The following is a 21,308-nucleotide window of genomic DNA, read 5'->3' on the forward strand; positions in this document are numbered from 1 at the left end:
GAGGCTTGACATTTAGAATTATAAGAATAGTGCTGCAGGCTATCCTACAGAAAATTACTCCTTTACAGAAACCCCATTACACTAATAGTAACAGATCCTAAGGGCAGCTGCCAAGTTTGAATGACAATAAATAATGTGCCAACTTCTTGATTGTTGGATGGAGAAATAGCAACTAGTAGTTTCCTTCCTAACTCCTTTTCAGATGAGCCAGAAAACTTGGTCCACGTATCAGCTGATCCCCATTGATAGTTGATTGTTGATGAGAAGTTGACATGCAGCCGCTGCATTGATCAGATGTTCTTGGTCATGTAAACACAGAGCATGAATCTGGAAGGTAAGCTTGCATCCCAGTAGTATTGGGTGCTTCAATGGGGTCACATTTCTCTGTGTACACATTGCTAAATAGCTGACTGTGTGGGGGCAGGGTGTTGGCCTCCCACCAATAAACTATTGGACTATCCTGAAGAAAAGCCATCCATAGTAATTCTTAGTCATGCGCTTAAAGACTAGGAGTGGTACAGTCAGGTCAAAAAGTGCACTGACATAGAAACACTTTGCCTGTGGAGGGTGCAGAGGATGCCAGATTCATCAGAAGTAGTGCACGGTCTTCATCTTTGTGCCCACTACACTGCTCGGGAAGTGTGCACCAACTGTTTTTTGATGCACCTTTAACATAAAGCATGGGACACAATTCTGTTGAGTCGCAGTAATACATCTGGTGCACAGTCCGACACTACATCGGAACACCCCTTTAGGTGCAGAATTTTTTCTCTGTGCATTAATTTACTACACTATATGTATTTAACTTTTATTTTAGGTTGAAATGTGCTTTGTCATAAGTAAACAATTTCCTTCTATCCCCATGTGTCATAAGACCTTCTGTAAAATATACAGCCTTGCGGCTGTTGCTGAGCCTGGATCCTTAGGGATATAAAGAGCCAATGACTTTGCTATTATTCAGAAGTTGTGAATGTGGTAAAACCTGCATTGATGGAAGGGGGAGAGTTGAGGTTCAGCGCTGTATAATTGCTAGGCTGCATGTTGCTGTCTGTGTAATAAGCATTTGCCTAGCAACCGTTTGGCATTAGATCAGGGTGTGCCACTAGAAATCTTTCTCATTTCTATCTCAACAAGCTAAAAGTACTACAGGACATGACTCAAAGCCTACATAGATAAAAGAAAGGAAATCTATGCCCTGTGTTAGTGTGAATAATAGTTCTCACAAATGTCAGCCTGTTATGTGTAGGCCAGACGTAGATATATCGATTTTACTTAATTGTTTTAAGAGCACAACTTACCTGGTAGAACTCAGTGGTAAAATTTGAGCCAGCCATATTTGAGTTCAGATATGATACTGCTGGTATTGGCTCAGAAAGCGGCACCAAAAAGACAACAAAAACTCCATGGGGCACATTTACTTACCCGTCCCTGGCGCATTTCCCGGTGTCCGTTGTCCGACGAGAATGAACACTACAGCGATTCACAAAGATTGTGCGCCCAATTTCCAGCATGTGTCGCATCCCTGCTCAGGTCCGACGGAGTTCACCTTCGTCTTCCTGGTTGCGACACAATTTGAATAGTAAATCCCGCGCTCAGTCGATGGCCTGCCCCCCCCATTTCTGTCGCATGAAAGCAGGCGCAGCTGCACCAAAATCCGATTGCGTGCGACACAATCCCCAGTTAAATACCTGTCACAGCAGCGCAAAACCCGAAAATTTCAAAAATCCAACAAAAGTGCGTTCTGCGGACCCTATCACTTTGTCCTGTTTTTTAATGGTTGCATTAAAGTTGGACTGATGGTGTAACTTCTGTTGAACACAACAAGTGTCCATCTATTGCTGATAAAAATGGACTAGATATCCACACTTGCTTTGGCAACAGTTTATCCTATTTGAAAACATAGGACCGGATGCTGATATTCAGGAAGACCAATATTTCTTTCTCCAACATAATCTGTCATAGATATAAGGATGGACACTGAATGACAGGGGACTGTGTTGGACATTATTAATGTGAACCTGTCACTTGGAGAGCTTTTTCTGACTCCCCCATGTCCCCATAGAGAATAGTGCAAACATTGCCAAAGAGTTTTTATAGTAAAACAGTTTTTTTTCCAAAAAAAAGATAAGTTAGCTCAAAGTTTACCTTTCTTTATGCCCCCACACTCGGTAAATGGAAAAAACCTCCCCTGTTCCTCATATCTCCCCCCCCCCCCCATCCATTACCCCCTTAGGATATCGTAACTGCCCCACTCCTCACTGGCCCCTCCCAGGGGACTAAGGACACAGCTATAAATACAGAAAGGTAAACTTTCATCTAACTTATACTTAAACTCTTTTTTTTTTGGTAAAAGCCAGTTTTACGATAAAAAATCTTTGGCAATGTGTACGCTAGTCTCAATGGAGATATGGGGGAGCCAGAAAAGGGGCTCCTGATGACAGGGGGCAGTTGTCTTGTAGTCCAGAGTAGAAATGAGAGATGAGATTTCCCTCTGACCAATCACAGCCGTGGTTAAAAGATAGGAGAGTTAATTTTCTGGATTGGCTGCACGGCTGCCAATCTGGAAATATGTCGAAGTCGCGTGAGACACTCGAACCCGGACCTGAGTTCATCTCTTGTCCAGAGTCCTATGTAGCTGGTGTAATGCTCACTTTGTAATTTTGGATAGTCAGTAGGTTACTGGGCCTGGAGAGAAGTATAAAACATCCTGCATGTCTAAGCAGGTAGAAATTTGCTCAAAAATAAATCAGAAATGTGTTAAAATGTCATATATAGCTCTACTACACCCTAATTATATCTTTTAACAATACAGGCAGTCCCCTACTTAAGGACACCCGACTAACAGACGATCCCTAGTTACAGACGGACCTCTCTGCCCACTGTGACCTCTGGTAAAGCTCTCTGGATGCTTTACTTCAGTCCCAGGTTGCAATAATCAGCTGTAAGGAGTCTGTAATGAAGCTTTATTGATAATTATTGGTCCCATTACAGCAGTAAATTTTAACAATTTAACATTATAACAATTATAAAATATACAGTTTCGACTTAAATACAAATTCAACTTAAGAACAAACCGACGGAACCTATCTTTTGTATGTAATTTGATAACTGTATTTGATAAAATTAACAATAAACTCAAAAACTACCTGAGCGGTTCCTGGGCTTTATTCCATTATTTCAATGTACTGTGTAGGTAAATAATCCTAATAAATAGCTGAACAAATAAAGCTTCCATGTGTTTATTTTCCAGATACACCCAGAAAACGGACAAGGTATAGAACAATACGCTCCACAGAGCGCCCTGGCAGAAACAATTGTGTATGTCATGGACAGCTAATATTTATTAATGCTAAACCTTACGTCTATAATATTGATATTTGCTGAACACTTGGAAACAATCTATTGTGTTGGAACATTCATTACAGGTTGAAGACAGGATGACTACATCGTTTTTTAAAAATGGATCACTGGCAGGAAGTCTCGTATAGCGTCCACGCCTAAAATCAGTACTTTATCTCCGATATCTTGCATTCTACAGACATATTTATGTGTATATTTAAGAGTTCATTATTTTGAATTATAAACTAAAGTTTTTGTAGTAGTTCACTGGGATAGTCAAGCCATAGTCATAGTGGCTTAGTCACCAAAAAAAACTGTAGCATTTACATGTGGAGACATTAACAGGAGAATTTACTTTTTTAATTTAATTTTTTAGGCCTTCTTTGTCTTTATTTTCCCCGACATGTTGAGGCTGTTATTAAGTTAGGCACTCAGACTTTCCTTCCTGACTGAAAGTGGTTTCAACTCCAGCTTTATATGGACCATTTTAATCATGGTCTAGTCCAGTGATGGCGAACCTTTTAGCAGCCGAGTGCCCAAACTGCAACCAAAAACCCCCCTTATTTATTTCGAGGTGCCAACCAAAAATTAAAGCAGTAACTTATTGCTCCCTTATTGCTCGATCACATTGGCCTCCTCTGGACAAGATAGAAAATTTGCATCATTTTAGCTTCTTTCCAGTGTCCCTCTGCACTAGCAGAAGGTCCTCCAAAGATAAATCTGCCCTGTCTACTCATTCTCCCTCTTCCTACATTCCCAAGTAGCGAAGTAAGTAATATATTATATTACTTATATTATAATATATTATATTAATATATGACTGAAAGCAGCATCTTTTAAGTTGCTTGGAACTGCAGGAAGATTCTTTGGGTCCTGTCTGGTGTGCTGGGGGTGATGGCCCGGGTGCCCACAGAAAGGGCTCCGAGTGCCGCCTCTGGCACCCGTGGCTCTGCCACAAACATGTGTCCCAAAAAAGTGTGTCCCAAAAAATTTGTGTTCCTCCAGCATTAAAACTAGTGCGATTAGCAGCAGGAGACCCACTGTTATACACAACCTGGTTGCTGCTAAGTGTGCACTGCATGGAATCACAGGTGGCGGTAGGTTGCTATAGTAGATAATTAAAAAACGGGTATTGAAATAGTCATGCTATTCCATTCCCTCAAAGGGAAATGTTAATACATTTTAATTATTATGCTATTTTTACCATAAAAATGCTGTTTCCTGAAGGCCATTTGAGGCAGTGGGGAACATTTACTTACCTATCCGACAGAGTTCACCCAAAGTACATTGTCCGATGATAACGCACTGTGCCGCAATTCATTCAGATCGTGCGCTTGCTTCCCCACTCAGGTCCGACGGAGTTCACCTTCTTCTTCCTGGTGTATGTAAGTGCATTTTCTTGTGACACAAATTGAAAGTTAAATCCCGCGCTCAGCCCGAATCAGTCGGATTGTCCAACAGCCCGCCCCCCCCTATATCTGTCACATGAAAGCAAGTGCAGTTGCGCCATAATCCGATCGCATGCGGCACAATCCCAGTGCAAACCCCGGTTAAATACCTGTCAAAGCTGCGCAAATCCCGAAAAACCGTGAAGAGTCTGACAAAAGTGTGATCCGCGACCCTTAGCAAATAAGCCCCAGCGTCTTTAAAGGGGCATTCCCACAAAGACAGGAATCTTAAATACTCAGGATAGCAAAAAAGCACATTCTCTAATTTAATGTTATTTACAAACATACAGCACTGGCTGTATCTCCCGGCATTGCTCGAGATAGTAAATAACTGCTCTTAGCTGTAACAAAATAGAATGGGTTAGCAAAATTATTTTATATGTATCTATAGACTGTCTCAGACTGTCGCTGACACTGTCTGTTTCTGGCAGTCTCTTTCAGTAACTCTCTCTGATAGTCTCTTTCAGTGACTGTGTCTCAAGCACTTTCATTCCAGTGACTGTGTGTTTTTCGGACACTCTCATTCCAGTGACTGCCTGTCTTGAGCACTCTCATTCCAGTGATTGTATGTTTCGGGCACTCTCAATCAAGTGACTGTCTGTCTCGAACACACTCATTCAATTGACTGTCTTGGGCACTCTCAATCAAGTGACTGTCTGTCTCGGGCACTCTCATTCCAGTCACTGTCTCGGGCACTCTCATTCCAGCAACTGTCTGTCTCAAGAACTCTCATTCCAACGACTGTCTGTCTCTGGAACTCTCATTCCAGCGACTGTCTGTCTCAAGCCCTCTCACCCAAGCAATTATCTGTCTTAGGCAGTCATTCCAGCGACTGTCTTTCTCGGGCACTCTCATTCCAGTGACTGACGGTCTCGGGCACTCTCATTCCAGTAACTGTCTGTGTCTTTGACACTCTCATTCCAGTGACTGTCTGTGTCTCTGACTGTCACTTTGTCTATGGAGAGGGTTACAAGTACTTCCCATATCACCTAAAAATTGCTGTCAGTGATGAACTTTACCTCAATTACAACCATTTTTCTCATATGTAAATTAGTAAACTTGACTCTTTTATTTAAGATATGACTCTTGGTTTATCCCAGGCTACCAGTGAACCACGCCCCTTTTGCACTGCCCTTCAAATTTGTGACAGCCGACACACGGCAGTCTGCTGGGGAGCAGGAGCCGGGACAGTTGAGTCCGTATCGGCGGCCGGAGCGGGGGCACACAGAGGAAAACGGGTATGCCCACAATCCGAGACAGGGATTGCAAGAGCACCCGTGACAGTTATTTTGCATAAAAACCTGCAAATGAGCGTTCACTGGCTTTCAGGAATGCCCTGGGTCAGCCCACTTTGCTTGTGGCCACGCCCCAATTCCTGTATAGTTGCAACAATAAAGGCAGGAAACTGGCATAGAAGCCCTGATAAATGTCCACCCATATGTCTTTTTAATAGAATCCCTACATCAGCATAGTATTTAGCCCCATGGATTCTTCATGCTACCGTACAGCATCCTGAACAGGTAATGCTGTGTGCATAAAGCCTTAATTAAACATTTTGTTTTGAGATGAGCGAACACACTCATCCGAGCTTGATGCTCATTCGAGCATTAGTGTACTCGAAACTGCTCGTTGCTTGGACGAATATTTCGCCAGCTCGAGAAAATGGCATCTCCCGCCGTTTTGATTTTTGGCGGAAACAGAGCCAATCACAAGCCAGGAGACTCTGCACTCCACCCAGCATGACGTGGTACACTTACACGTCAATAGCAGTGGTTGGCTGGCCTGATCAGGTGACCCTGGAATAGACTAGTCCCTGCCCACACTGCTCACATCATTCTCTGTCTGGATGTCATTAGGGAGAGAGCTGCTGCTGGTCAGGGATAGCGTTAGGGTGTTCTATTAGATTAGTGTTAGGCAGGAGTGATTCTACAAGAACCCAACAGCCCTTGTTAGGGCTAAATTTATTAGGGGTTTGATTGAATTAGGCACAGTCTGCCTATTTTTTTTTTCAAAATTAAAAGTCATCAGACACAGCACAAAATCCAGTTGTGTGCTGTCAGTGTAGGCTAGAAACTAGCCATAAGAGAACCCAACAGGCCTTCTTAGCGCTACAATAGCGTTATATATTTTATTTTTTTTAATTTGCTTGTGGCTGGGCTTGCTGGCACTAGTAGTGCAGCTAGTACCATATTGGGACGAATTTGCAGGGAGACTTGCTAACGTTCTATTTAGCTCTTAGTGACACACATATCCATCTCAAACACCTAAGTGGGACAATTTATTAGGGGTTTGATTGAATTAGGCACAGTCTGCCGATTTTTTTTTTTTTTTTTTTCAAAACTTAAAGTGACAGGCACACCACAAAATCCAGTTGTGTGCTGTCAGTGTAGGTTAGAAACTAGGCATACAAGAACCCAACCGGCTTTCTTAGGGCTACAATAGCGTTATATATATATATTTTGTTGATTTGCTTGTGGCTGGCCTTGCTGGCACTAGTAATGCAGCTAGTACCATATTGTGACGAAATTGCATGGAGACTTGCGAACGTTCTATTTAGCTCTTAGTGACACACATATCCATCTCAAACACCTAAGTGGGACAATTTTTTAGGGGTTTGATTGAATTAGGCACAGTCTGGTTTTTCTTTTTTTTTTTACTTTTCTTTTTTTTTTATAACTCAAAGTCATCAGGCACAGCACAAAATCCAGTTGTGTGCTGTCAGTGTAGGTTAGAAACTAGCCATAGCAATAGGATAGCATCGTTTTGTTAAAAAAACTAAAACACAAAAAAAAACACACAAAAAAATTACAGTTTACACTTTAATTTTGAAAATGTTGAACCCGAGGGCTAGGGGTAGAGGACAAGGGTGTGGGCTTGGGCGTCCAACTACTGCAGGGGTCAGAGGCCATGGTCCTGGGTGGGGTGAGACACCACCTGCTAGAAACTAGCCATACAAGAACCCAACAGGCTAGAAACTAGCCATACGAGAACCCAACAGGCCTTCTTAGCGCTACAATAGCGTTATATATTTTATTTTTTGTTGATTTGCTTGTGGCTGGCCTTGCTGGCACTAGTAGTGCAGCTAGTACCATATTGTGATGAATTTGCAGGGAGACTTGCGAACGTTCTGTTTAGCTCTTAGTGACACACATATCCATCTCAAACACCTAAGTGGGACAATTTATTAAGGGTTTGATTGAATTAGGCACAGTCTGCTTTTTCTTTTCTTTTTTTTTTTTTTCAAAACTAAAAGTCATCAGGCACCGCACAAAATCCTGTTGTGTGTTGTCAGTGTAGGTTAGAAACTAGCCATAGCAATAGGATAGCATTGTTTTGTTAAAAAAACTAAAACACAAAAAAAACACACAAAAAAATTACAGTTTACACTTTAATTTTGAAAATGTTGAACCCGAGGGCTAGGGGTAGAGGACAAGGGCGTGGGCTTGGGCGTCCAACTACTGCAGGGGTCAGAGGCCATGGTCCTGGGTGGGGTGAGACACCACCTGCTGATGAGGGAGCAGGGGAACGCCGCAGAGCTACACTCCCTAGGTTCATGTCTCAAGTTACTGGGACTCGTGGTAGAGCACTGTTGAGACCAGAACAGTGCAAACAGGTGATGTTGTGGATTGCGGACAATACTTCTAGCCATTTGTCCACCAGTCAGTCTTCCACGCAGTCCACCCATGTCACCGAAATCAGCACTCCTCCAGCTCCTCCACCTCAGCCTCCTTCCCCCCAGTCTGCCCCCTCCCAGGAAAAATTGGCATTTGCACCGGCATACTCTGAGGAACTGTTTTCTGGACCCTTCCCAGAGTCACAAACCACTTGTTGAGCTCTTTTCCGATGCCCAGGTTTTCCACCGCTCGCAGTGTGTGGGTGATGAAGACATTATTGACGTAGTGGAAGAAGTGTGTAAAGAGGTGTGGGACGATGAGGAGACATGGTTGTCAGACAGTGGTGAAGTTGTTGTCAGGGCAGGAAGTCCGAGGGGGGAGCAGACTGAGGGATCGGAGGATGATGAGGTGACAGACCCAAGCTGGGTTGATAGGCTGGGTGAACACAGTGCTTCTGAGACGGAGGCGAGTCCTCGACGAGAACAGGTTGGAAGAGGCAGTGGCGAGGCCAGACGGAGAGGCAGGGCCAGAGCTGGTGCATCAGCGCCAAATGTTTCACGTAGTGAAGCTTCCGTGGCGAGGGCTAGATTTTCGGAAGTCTGGAGGTTCTTTAAAGAAACACCGGATGACCGACGGACTGTGGTGAGCAACCTGTGCCACACCAGGATCAGCAGGGGTTCCACCACTACCAGCTTAACCACCACCAGTATGCGCAGACATATGAATGCTAAACACCCCACTCAATGGAACCAAGGCCGTTCACCCCCGGCCGCGCACACCACTGCTCCATCCCCTGTGTCATCTGCTGTCTCTGTTAGTCAGCCCCCTGCCCAGGACCCCGGCCCAAACACCTCCCGTCCGAAAACCACACCTTCGCCTCCACGATCCTCCACAGCATCCACCAATGTCTCCATGCGCAGCGTTCAGCTCTCCATACCCCATACGCTGGAGCGCAAGAGGAAGTACAGTGCAACCCACCCACAAGCCCAAGCCCTCAATGTCCACTTCTCCAAGTTACTTAGCCTGGAGATGCTGCCCTATAGGCTGGTAGAGACCGAGGCCTTTCGCAACCTCATGGTGGCGGCCGCCCCTTGGTATTCGGTCCCCAGCCCCCACTACTTTTCCCGATGTGCCGTCCCAGCCCTGCACCAGCACGTGTCAGACAACATCATCTGTGCCCTGACCAACGCCGTTTCTGACAAGGTCCACCTGACCACGGACACGTGGATGAGTGCTGCCGGGCAGGGCCACTATATATTGCTGACGGCACATTGGGTTAACTTGGTGGAGGCTGGGACCGAGTCTGACCCTGGGGCTGGTCATATACTCCCGACGCCGAGGATTGCGGGGCTTACCTTGGTGCAGGTCTCTCAGGCCTACTATGCCTCCTCCTCCTCCCACCCCTCCTCCACCTCCTCCTCCGAATTACCATCCGTGGGCATGGCGCCATCAGTCGGTAGCTCTAGGCACAGCAGCAGTGCCGTCGCTAAGCGACAGCAGGCGGTGTTCAAACTACTGAGCCTAGGCGATAAAAGGCACACCGCCCAAGAGCTATTACAGGGCATCACGGCGCAGACTGATCTGTGGCTGGCACCGCTGAACCTGAAGCCAGGTATGGTTGTGTGTGACAACGGCAGTAACCTGGTGGCGGCTCTGCAACTCGGCAGACTGACACATGTGCCATGCCTGGCCCATGTGTTAAATCTCATAGTTCAGCGGTTCCTCAAGACATACCCCAATCTGTCTGATTTGCTCACGAAGGTGCGCCGCATCTGTGCGCATTTCAGGAAGTCCAGCACAGATGCTGAGCGATTGTAGACTGCCAGATGTCAACTTCCACCAGAACTGGTAGTCAGGTCAGTCAGCTTCCTCAAGTCTACAATGAGGAGTGGACGTGGATGTCTGATATCTGAGTAACTTTGAGGAGTCAACACAGATGGTCAGTGGCGATGCCGCCATCATCAGCCTCACCATCCAGCTGTTTGGCCTGTTCAAAAACTCTCTGGTCAGCATGAAGTCAGAAGCTTTGCGCTCGTCACAAGAGACGGTGGAAGAAGATTCCCTTGTTGATTACCAAAGCACCCTCAGGTCTGTTTCTCAGCGTATATCGGAGGAGGTGGAGGAGGAAGAGGAGGAGAATGTTGGCGAGACAGAAGAGGGGAGCATTGCTCAGTCCTTCACTGTTCAGCGTGTATGGGCAGAAGAAGAGGAGTTGGAGGAGGAGGAAATGGACAGTCAGGCCAGTGAGGGGAGTGAATTCTTGCGAGTTGGGACTCTGGTGCATATGGCAGATTTCATGCTAGGCTGCCTATCCCGTGACCCTCGCGTTCAAAGAATTTATTCCAGCACCGATTACTGGGTATTCACTCTCCTGGACCCACGGTACAAGCAAAATCTTTCCACTCTCATCCCTGGAGAGGAAAGGAGTGTGAGAATGCATGAATACCAGCAGGCCCTGGTTCACAAGCTGAAACAGTATTTCCCTTCTGACATCGCTAGCGGCAGAGGGCGTACTTCTGCGGGATAAGTAGCGAGGGAGAGTAGGCGAGCAGGCAGCTTGTCCAGCACTGGCAGGGGTACGCTTTACAAGGCCTTTGCCAGTTTTATGTCACCCCAGCAAGACACTGTCACCTGTCCCCAGTCTCGGCAGAGTAGGGCTGATCTTTACAGAAAGATGGTGAGGGAGTACGTAGCTGACCATACCATCGTCCTAAATGATCACACAGCTCCCTACAACTACTGGGTTTCAAAGCTGGACATGTTGCACGGACTGACGCTGTACGCCTTGGAGGTTCTTGCCTGCCCTGCCGCTAGCGTGTTGTCTGAGCGTGTTTTCAGTGCAGCTGGTGGCATCATCACCGATAAGCGTACACGCTTCATCTTATCAAGATGAATAAAGCCTGGATTTCTCAGGATTTCCATTCTCCACCAGGTGAAAGAAGCTCAACCTGAATAATGTATGCACTCCTCCTCCTCATTTTCCTCCTTCTCCTCCTCTTTGTACACTAAAGCAGAGGAAACTGGCTATTTTTTTGCCAGGGCCAACTGGCTCTAGCTATAGTACTCTATGTATTTAATTTTTCTGGAGGGCCACCTACCTGCTCCTCTGGTTTGAAATTTTTTTTGGACTGCCACATACAGGCACTATCCAAATTTAATTGTCTCCATAGCAGCCTCCACACGTCGTCTTTATAGCTGCCTCCACACGTTGTCTCCATTGCTACCTCCACACATCATCTCCATAGCTGCCTCCCAAAGTCGTCCATATAGCTGCCTCCATACATCGTCCTCTTAGCAAACGAGCTGTGTCAGAATTTTGGGTTGTTTTCATGGCTTCCACATCAAACTTTGTCGCCACCCTGCTGTGTTATCCACAAAATATACTGGCAAACTTTTATCATTTACCGATATTATTTCAGAGCTTCTCGCGCATCTGTTTACATTCCCCTCACCCGCCATAACTAAAACTTATAAGAACAGTACTACACTTGATCTTATACAAAAGGTTCTTAGAAGTGCTGTTCGTAGCCCACGCCTGCTTTGAAAATTATAATTTTTTCAAAGTAAACGCTTCTGGCCCCCAGGCCCATTTTGGGTGGGGAGGAGCCGAGAGACAGGGGCTTGGACAGGTGAAAGCTCACCTGGCAGCGGACCGCCAGCTCCATCACAAGATCCAACTAACATAGTTTTAACTGCAGCACCTTCAATCTACTACTACTTTACTGCCTCCATACATCGTCCCCTTATCAAACGAGCTGTGTCAGGCAGAATTTTCGGGTGTTTCACCAGATACATAATGGAACTTAGCCCATCTGTCGCCGCCATGCTGGAGACCTAAAGTTGCAGTCATAGCAGCGCAGTATGGATGCCCCATCCTGTCGATCTTAATCATGGAACCATTTCCGAAAAAACAATTAAAAATAGAACCGCTATGCTATTCCATTATTCCTAGATGAAATATTCAAACGACACCGCCTGCTTTGAAAATTATAATTTTTTTTAAAGTAAACGCTTCTGGCCCCCAGGCCCATTTTGCGTGGGGAGGAGCCGAGAGACAGGGGCTTGGACAAGATTAAGTAGCCTCGGAGGCATCCATGCATACTGCCCCTGCTGTTTCCTGTCCATTTCGCCTCCATGATCCTCCACAGCGTCCACCATGCACAAATCTCAACTCTCTATACCCCAGACGCTTGAGCGCGAGAGGATATACAGCACATCATCCCCTTATCAAACGAGCTGTGTCAGGCAGAATTTTCAGGTGTTTCACCAGATACATAATGGAACTCGGCCCATCTGCCGCCATGCTGGAGACCTGAAGTTTCAATCATAGCAGCGCAATATGGATGCCCCATATTGTCACTCTTAATCATGGAAGTCGTCTCCATTGCTGCCTCCACATGTCGTCCCCTTATCAAATGAGCTGTCAGGCTCATTTTTCGGGTGTTTCACCAGATACGTTATGGAACTTGGTCACTATGTCACCACCATGCTGTGTTATTGACTAAATATACCGTCAACCTTTTGTTCACATAGGAAATCATTTCAGCGCTTCTTGCTCACCTCCTTTGGTTCCTCTCTGCCACCCATTGGTTTGAAGCCTGAGTCCATTTGGGGTATGTCGCCATGCCGCTCTCTAGCCTGCCGCTGCTGCCGCTGCCTCTGCATGCCGTCTTCTATAATGTCAGGGTCAATTATTGGATGTTTTAGATGCTATCTAGCCTCATTCGGTCACTCTGTCATCGCCATGCTGTTGCCCATAATTTTGGCATAATGGTGCGATTAAGCAGCCTCAGAGGCATCCATGCATGCTGCCCCTGCTGTTTCCTGTCCATTTCCGTGGTGTTTCCATCCTTTTCTGAGGTTTCCAGGTGTTTGGCCAAGCTTCCCTGTGCAGAGCCTTGGTCCCCTTGAAAAATGCTCGAGTCTCCCATTGACTTCAATGGGGCTTGTTATTCGAGACGAGCACTCGAGCATCGGGAAAAGTTTGTCTCGAATAACGAGTACCCGAGCATTTTAGTGCTCGCTCATCTCTAATTTTGTCCTAATATTATACATATTCCACAGTTGGGAAATGAGAAGTGAGAATTTTTCTTCTTAGTTGGCTTACAATAAGAGAGGTCATAAAAGAAGTATTATTATCTGTAGATCTCATGAATGTTGGCATAGAGAACAGGTAAAGCGAGGATAAACTAATGAGGCAGTCGGGGAATTATGTTTTTATGCAACTATACTAGAAATCTGTATAGCACTGACTGTAGTCTCAAACCACTGGAAACCATTTCTAAGAATGAGAACCTGTGAATCATGTTCTAAAACCAATGAATAAATCTAGTATGGAATGTAAATTGTTACAAAACAGTACAGCAGGTCCTTGTAGATTGCAAGTATTGCTACAGCTAATAATATAATATGTTATGTTATGTGACAAGGTCACTATTGAATTGGAGAGAAAATGAAGGTTTATGTGTATTATGTGAATTGGGTAAAACTGGAATCTGTCTTCCATGTGTTGGTCTCTTGGAAGACCTGGTACATGACTCTAATTGCTGGAGTGGAGACAGAAGTGTGATCACCACTCCAGACCAAAGCTTCCAGATTCTAATGGGTCTAACAATGCACCAGGTGTGCAATCCCTAAAAGAAGGGTGTGGAGCAGTCAAAGGGGCTCTCTATCTGGAGACACAGAAGCTGGACTATGTGGATGCCACATGTGAGTGACACAGGGTTACTGAAAATATTTTTCATGCTGGCAGGGAGAAGCCCTCCAGTGGCTAGTGAGGGCCACCAAGTGTATAGTTAGAGCCGGACAGGCAAGGGTTTTGTTTGATGTTTTGTTTGATACTGGTGTTTTTCTGGAATAAATGCACAGTTTCAACATGAATCCTGCTGTCCATGAGAGCTTTGTCATTGCCGACCCCCACATTTGAGCTGAACCCCTACAGTATGAATGGATTAATCTTTATAATCTTTTTGGGACAATCATTTAATTCTATATACTACATATAATAATAATAATAATAATAATAATATTTTATCATCCCCGGAAAAAGGGGGAAAAGAAGATGTCACAACCGGTTTGACAAATACAAACAACATACAAATACAATACAATTAAAAATAACATTAAAAAGCATAAAATTCAGAACATAAAACCATTTATCACCGGAACCTGTGCAATGCCCTATACTCATGTCCAACCCGCAGTCCTATATTAATACATGCAACGGCCAGATCTTGATTGCTACTGCACCTAAATTAGACCACCTTTTTAATGTTTGACAGATGGATAGAACATAGCTAGAATGTTTTTTTAAAAATTTATCTGTTCTTCATCTAATTTAATTAAGTCTACCACTGAAACCACTTCGCTGCCCTTGAAGTTGATAATACAACGGGTGAGAACGTTGGTGTAGCATGCTCTCCCATTGCTCCATTTTTACGCCAATTATGTTCTCCGCTTTTTTTTTACAATTTTTCGTCATTTGCTTTGATCTTGAGTGGATAAACATAGACCCCATACGCAAGCCCCATACAGTAAGGAGCTCAGTACTACTGACTCATAGAAGGTTATCAAGAGGCTGGTGTTTACAGAGAAGGCTCTAAGTGATCTCAGGAAGAACAACTTACCCGCTGCCTTCCTGTATGCATAGTCCGCCTGAGACTACCATTTTAGTTTTTCATCAATCATTATACCTAAATATTTGTACTTCTTCAAACATTCAATTTCCACCCCATCTACAATTAGTGGTTCAATCCAGTCCTTCCTTTTCCTTTCAAAATCAACTACAATTCCTTTGGTTTTCAACAGGTTTAATTGCAGACTATTTACTGCACACCAGTCGCAAAATTCTGCCACCGATATCCTGTAACCTGTATTCTGACCATTTTTTATCAGTCCTACAAGGATTGTGTAATCTGAATATTTTTGTACAAAGCACTGATCATCATTTCTGCGGAAATCTGCCGTATATACAGAGAACAGGAATGGCGAGAGAACAGTCCCCTGTGGGACTCCCATGATGGACAGAACTTCCCCCGACTCTCACTTTTTGGGTCTGTTTTTCAAATAATTCAGAATCCAGCACCCAGTTTTCTGATCAACGGATAGTTTTTCCAATTTCTCTACTAGGAACTCTATTCTATAATGGTATCCACACAACCATCAATGTTCTCCCTACCACAATCCAGAAATAAGTCCCAAGCTGTGTTCTCAAAGCAAGATCATAATTCTTCAATAGAGGAGTCTGACCACTGGCATCGCAACTTTACTGGACAATACAAAGGTTGAAGATATACTAAGTTGTGATCCGAGCGACCCAATGGTGCCTGTAGGCATTAATAGCTTCCGCAAACAAAAGATCTAACACAATTTCTCTGCGTGTTGGCAGCATTATATATTGCACAAATTTTGGTAGTACAGGTATTTCCCGGTTATAATCGCCCGTTATTAAAAAGAGAGCATCTGAATATAGATTCTGTAGCGCTCCCACCTCGGTTGATAGCATCTCATTTGCAATAGCTCCATTTCCTGACAGTGGGATATACACGAACGTCTACCTCTGGGACCTATGGCTTTTTTTAGCTCCTGTGCCCCACTGACACTGTAAATTATAGCCGGGTGTGTAACTCCCCTAAAAATTAATGAGAAACCTCCTTTACACTCCACGTCAGGCTGGGATGCCTATGACCCACCAATATAACCTCACACCCATTTGGAAATTGCTAAAACAGATCTTTTTCAGTAGTATATGGCTTCCTAGCCCTGGACTGTTATGGTCGTGTCAGTAACTTGCTGACTGGTTTTTACCTTCACAAGCCTGCAGAGCAGCAGGCCTCAGGCAGCAGTAAGTTGCTACGAGGTAGTAAGGGCCCCAAAGAAAGATTTAAAAAGACATAGAATGGTTGAGATTCTTCCAATAGACATGCATGCTTATCCGAGTCCAGTGTGCATGTGCCCTGATAGGGAAGAAAGAAGACCTTCTACACAACAAGGGTTGGATCCTTGTATCCGTCATAGGAAATCTACTAGCAGTATTATATAATATAAAGCCTGCTTTTCCTTTTCTTTTTGCATGTATTTATTTTAAAATATGCAAATGAGTCTAATGATGGCTAATGAGGCTCTGTCTGCTCACACTTATATCTACACTGATATCTGCATGTTGAAAGAGAGTGGGATGCCACCATATCCACATCAATATTGATGTGTTTGCTTTTTCCGCCTAAATAAGCAGAATACACATGAGACAATACCAACTTTACATGGGCAGAACAGTATGTAAAGGTCAGTACCGGAATCTAACAATTTAAAAGCCAGTCACATGTGATTTACATTGAAGTATTTGCTGGAACAAGTTGCCTGTAACCTTCTATGTCTATAAATGATAACCTTCTAAGGGTGATGTCAGATGTGGCACTTTGTCTGCGCTTGCAAACGCAAACGCAGACAAAGCCTAGCCCACCGGGGCGGGCCGCGGCCCGATCGCATCGGCGTTTCTATGGAAACGCCTGCAATCGGAAACGAGACGCCGGTGTTTTGCATTAAATGAACGCAAAACACCGGCCGCTCGTTCCCAATCGCAGGCGTTTCCACAGGTGGGCGCGGCTTTGTTTGCGTTTGCAAGCGCAGACAAAGCGCCACGTCTGACATCACCCTAAGGCCCCTTCTACACTTGTGAGTGTGATGTGATGAATTTGCATCATACTTGCAATGCATGCTGCTCGGATCGCACGACCTGAATACTGCAAATCGGGACTGAACTCAGCATGTCAGTTCAGTCCCAGTGTGCAGTGTTTGGGCCGTGGGATCCGAGCAGCATGCGATGCGAGGATGATGCAAGTTCATCGCATCACACTCGCAAGTGTAGAAGGGGCCTAAATCTATCAGATTTTTTTTTTCTATTGCTGTTGTGCTATGCTGTTTGTCAAGTAACTGTACCCACATATTTTATCATTAAGTCGCTTAGAATCTCTTGCCATAATACCGATCTCTTGACCAATTTGACCAATGCATTGCATATTCAATTGTATAGTCCATTACTTTAATTCCCCAGAATATACAATGTATTAGAGTATTATGCATTCATGTGTAATTTGAGGTCTTCTGTCTACTATTTTATTTGCAAGAAACGAGACATTTTCAAGAAAAAAAGCAAGAAATGCATGTAGCATACATCTAAATAAGTAAAAGTTAAGTCTAATAATTCTTTTTGAGATGCATTTTCCATTAAAAATGGTTTTGGGCCATTTGCTGCAGAATTTTTGCAGAAATGGTTGCAGAATGGTTGCAGGTTGCAGAATGGTTGCAGAAATCGAAACAACCCATTTCCGGTGGCTTTAAGTGTGTGTAAAATTACCCTTATCTGTTGCTGAAAAACCTGGGTAACACCACATTGATAAAGAGATACATCACTGAAGGGTGTGCAGGATTTTGGAAACTCTATATCATTTTTCTACACATGTCTTTTCACAGTTAAAGGGGTATTACCATTTCAGCAAATAAATGTTATTGAATAATTGAATATTGAGTTTTAATAATTAAAAGTTATCCAATTTTCCAATATACATTCTGTATTTATTCCTCACTGTTTTCTAGATCTCTGCTTGCTGTCATTCTATAGGCAACCTCATTGTTTGTTTCAGGTGGGCAGAAATCTGACCATGGTCACACAGGTGCTTGGTTCGTTATATCACACGGCTCTAATTACTCTCTGTGATATTTAAGAGCAGTGCACCTGTGTGACCATGGTCAGATTTCTGTCCACTGAAAGTAAACATAGAAGCTTTGTATAGAATGACAGCAAGCAAAGATCTAGAAAACCGTGGGGAATTGAAAGTATATTGGAAAATGTTATCATTTTTCATCATACAAACAATAACATAAATTTGCCGAAATGGGAATACACCTTTAAGTTGTTGTTGCAATAATCCATATCTTGATTAAATCTTGTCAGCAGACCCACCAACTCACAAGGTGAGTGTTTTCCTTCTCCCACATCTCCCCAAGCTCCCTCAGGGAGTTGAAGGGGACATTTGCCAAGTAATGCAGTAACTCTCTGAATTGAAATTATGGAGGCAGCGGGGAATGAGGGAACACATCACTTGCGACTGAGTTATTATGCTGGAAAGCTGCTTTAAAATAAAAAAAATTTAATAAAGACATGAGCTAGGAATTTTCATAATAAAAACTAAATGGGAATAACATGTCTTGGGTTGCGGGCTCACCCGTGCCCCTCCGTGGGCCCCTGCTCCATTCCACAACTACTTACCCGTCCTCACTCCTGCTTCCGGGTCCTCGGCCTGCTTCTGGGTCCTCGGCCGCGACCTCCTGCCTGTCCCCGAACAAGAACCTGCCTTCTGTTACTGTACCTCGCCTCGGCTGCCACAACAGACAAAGTTGCACCTGTGGAATGACCTGTTGGTACCATGCCGCAGCAAGTCCAACTAGCTTTGCTCTGGTGAAAACCGGGGGCCACTTAGACTCCGGTCCCTAGTGTCGGCTTATGTCATTGTCCGCGGTGGTCCAGGGAGTCCACTACCCCTGGAGCCGGCAATGACAAGTTCCCTTTTAAGGGAATGTACAGTATGTGCTATAAAAATATCCCCATCTGCAGAAAATACCAATCATCTGCTATAAGTATGGCCCTTTTACATGGTCTAACAAGCAGGTAAAGAACGAAGATTCTTAGTTTTACTTCATACAGTTTGCAAATGACTGCAGTGTATTGTTCTCTTTACACCCCTCTCCCATGCAGTAAATGGAGTGGTGGTCATGTAATACTAGCACTCCATTCACTTGGTACACTCAGTTTGCCGGTACTTTTTCTTTTTACTAATGGGGGTGCTTAGAGTCAGAGCCACAGCAGATATTTGTTGTTTGTCTTTTGGGAATGGGATATATATAACTTTTCGGAATATCTCCTTCAACCAAGGAATATTAGATTGTGACAGTAAAAATAAGACAAATAACTGTGTCTGTCTGTGTTATCATGTGGCAGTAGTGTGTTCATTGCAGAGAAGACCTTTTTGTACCTTGGCTTCGTACCAATCTCATGACTTCTAAGCCTGCAGGTCCATTTTTAGATTGAATCCATTGAGACAGATTTAACAGTAGTAGCTGAAGCCCATTTTCCCTGGGGTACGAATGAACACCTTACAAACATCTGCCACTGCTCATAGAGACAATCATTCTTAACAACTTACAAAATTGTAGAAGGAAGGATGTGACTGCTAAAAAAAAAAAACAGGATTACTAAAAAGTGAAGTTGCGATGTATTTCAGGAAAATAATGTGGTGAAAGATAACTGAAAAGATGTCACACTTGTCAGTCTGTGGCCTCCTAAGTCCCAGCTAAGGCAATGTTGATGGTAAATGACCGTTTCATCACGTCTCATGTAGTGGACGGTGCTTGCAGTGAGTGTTCATGTATAAAGTTCTATATATGGTGAGGTGGAGGCGGCCAGACTAACTATAAATATTCTTTACATCTGTCAAACCAGTAACAAAAAACTATGGGGCACATATATCTAAGTTTGGTTTGGCTTTCTTCTGTATTTGTGACTTCTTTTTTGACTCATGTGCACTTTCACAACTTTATTTAGCATCTAAGACAATCTCCCTTCAATGTTCGCTGTGGTTAAGTTTTCTGCAGTTATCAATGATTATCAATTGATGTGAAAGCTGCAACTTTTTTAAAAAGTCTCCAAAAGTTTGCACATTTTGCCAAAAAATCCACGCCTGTCATTCCAGATGTAGGAAATAACTTAGAGCTGTTTGCGACTTTTTGTAGACTTTTTTTTAAACTTTTGTTAAAAAAATGTACAAATCATTAAATCCTCAGACACCACAAGTAATAATAAAAAGATACATCTGACAAAAGAGAACTCGCTCTTATAGAACCAAAGTTAGGTCTTACTATCAGTGGTGTAACAACACCCTTAGTGGCTGCTAAGGGGCCTGTGCTGCACAGGGGCCTGGGATGGGCAGTGGAACCAAAATGACCCTTCTCTCCTCTGCTAACAGCACAGCAGTAATGAGGTCCCCATCTGCTGTGGTGAACATAGAGCCGCCTACCTGTGTCGGCCGCTCCCTCTCACTCTCCAACTTTCCCCCTCACAGCAGCCCAAACTCCTGACCGCCCACTCGCGGGCACATCCTCCTGGCAAATCGTCCAGCCCTCTTACACATAGTCCCGCCTTTTCCCAGCCCAAAGTGCAGCCGTGTGCCCGTCCTGCAATCAGCCAATTCCCCCCCCCGGTGGACAAAACAGCCGGACGAACTTGGAGAAGCTGAACCCCACAGGACAGACTACCGAACTCCTGCGCCCTGGACGGCACAGCCACTTGTCTGCCCACCACCGCCCTCCAGCACCAAAAAAAAACCAAGTAACTACAATCACCGGCCACTTTATTAGGTACAACTGTCCAACTGCTTGTTAACACTTAATTTCTAATCACCCGTTACAACCACGGTAGGCAGAAGAGCATCTCTGAACGCACAGTATGTCGAACTTTGAGGCAGATGGGCTACAGCAGCAGAAGACCACACCGGGTGCCACTCCTTTCAGCTAAGAACAGGAAACTGAGGCTACAATTTGCACAAGCTCATCGAAATTGGACAGTAGAAGATTGGAAAAACGTTGCCTGGTCTGATGAGTCTCGATTTCTGCTGCGACATTCGGATGGTAGGATCAGAATTTGGCGTCAACAACATGAAAGCATGGATCCATCCTGCCTTGTATCAACGGTTCAGGCTGGTGGTGGTGGTGTCATGGTGTGGGGAATATTTTCTTGGCACTTTTTGGGCCCCTTGGTACCAATTGAGCATCGTTGCAACGCCACAGCCTACCTGAGTATTGTTGCTGACCATGTCCATCCCTTTATGACCACAATGTACCCAACATCTGATGG

At 44.3% G+C, this 21,308-nt stretch overlaps 1 long non-coding RNA gene across 1 annotated transcript in view; it reads left to right on the forward strand.

Moving 5' to 3' along the window:
- The window catches only part of LOC140105960 (uncharacterized), an 85,859-nt gene extending 82,471 nt beyond the window's left edge, over positions 1-3,388 (forward strand). Inside the window, exon 3 of the long non-coding RNA XR_011850689.1 lies at positions 3,251-3,388. This is a non-coding gene — a long non-coding RNA (uncharacterized lncRNA). The remainder of the gene's footprint in view (positions 1-3,250) is intronic.
- The last annotated feature ends 17,920 nt before the right edge of the window (positions 3,389-21,308 follow it).

The sequence above is a fragment of the Engystomops pustulosus genome, chromosome 11 (assembly GCF_040894005.1).
Source record: "Engystomops pustulosus chromosome 11, aEngPut4.maternal, whole genome shotgun sequence".
In the NCBI taxonomy this organism is placed as follows: Eukaryota; Metazoa; Chordata; class Amphibia; order Anura; family Leptodactylidae; genus Engystomops; species Engystomops pustulosus.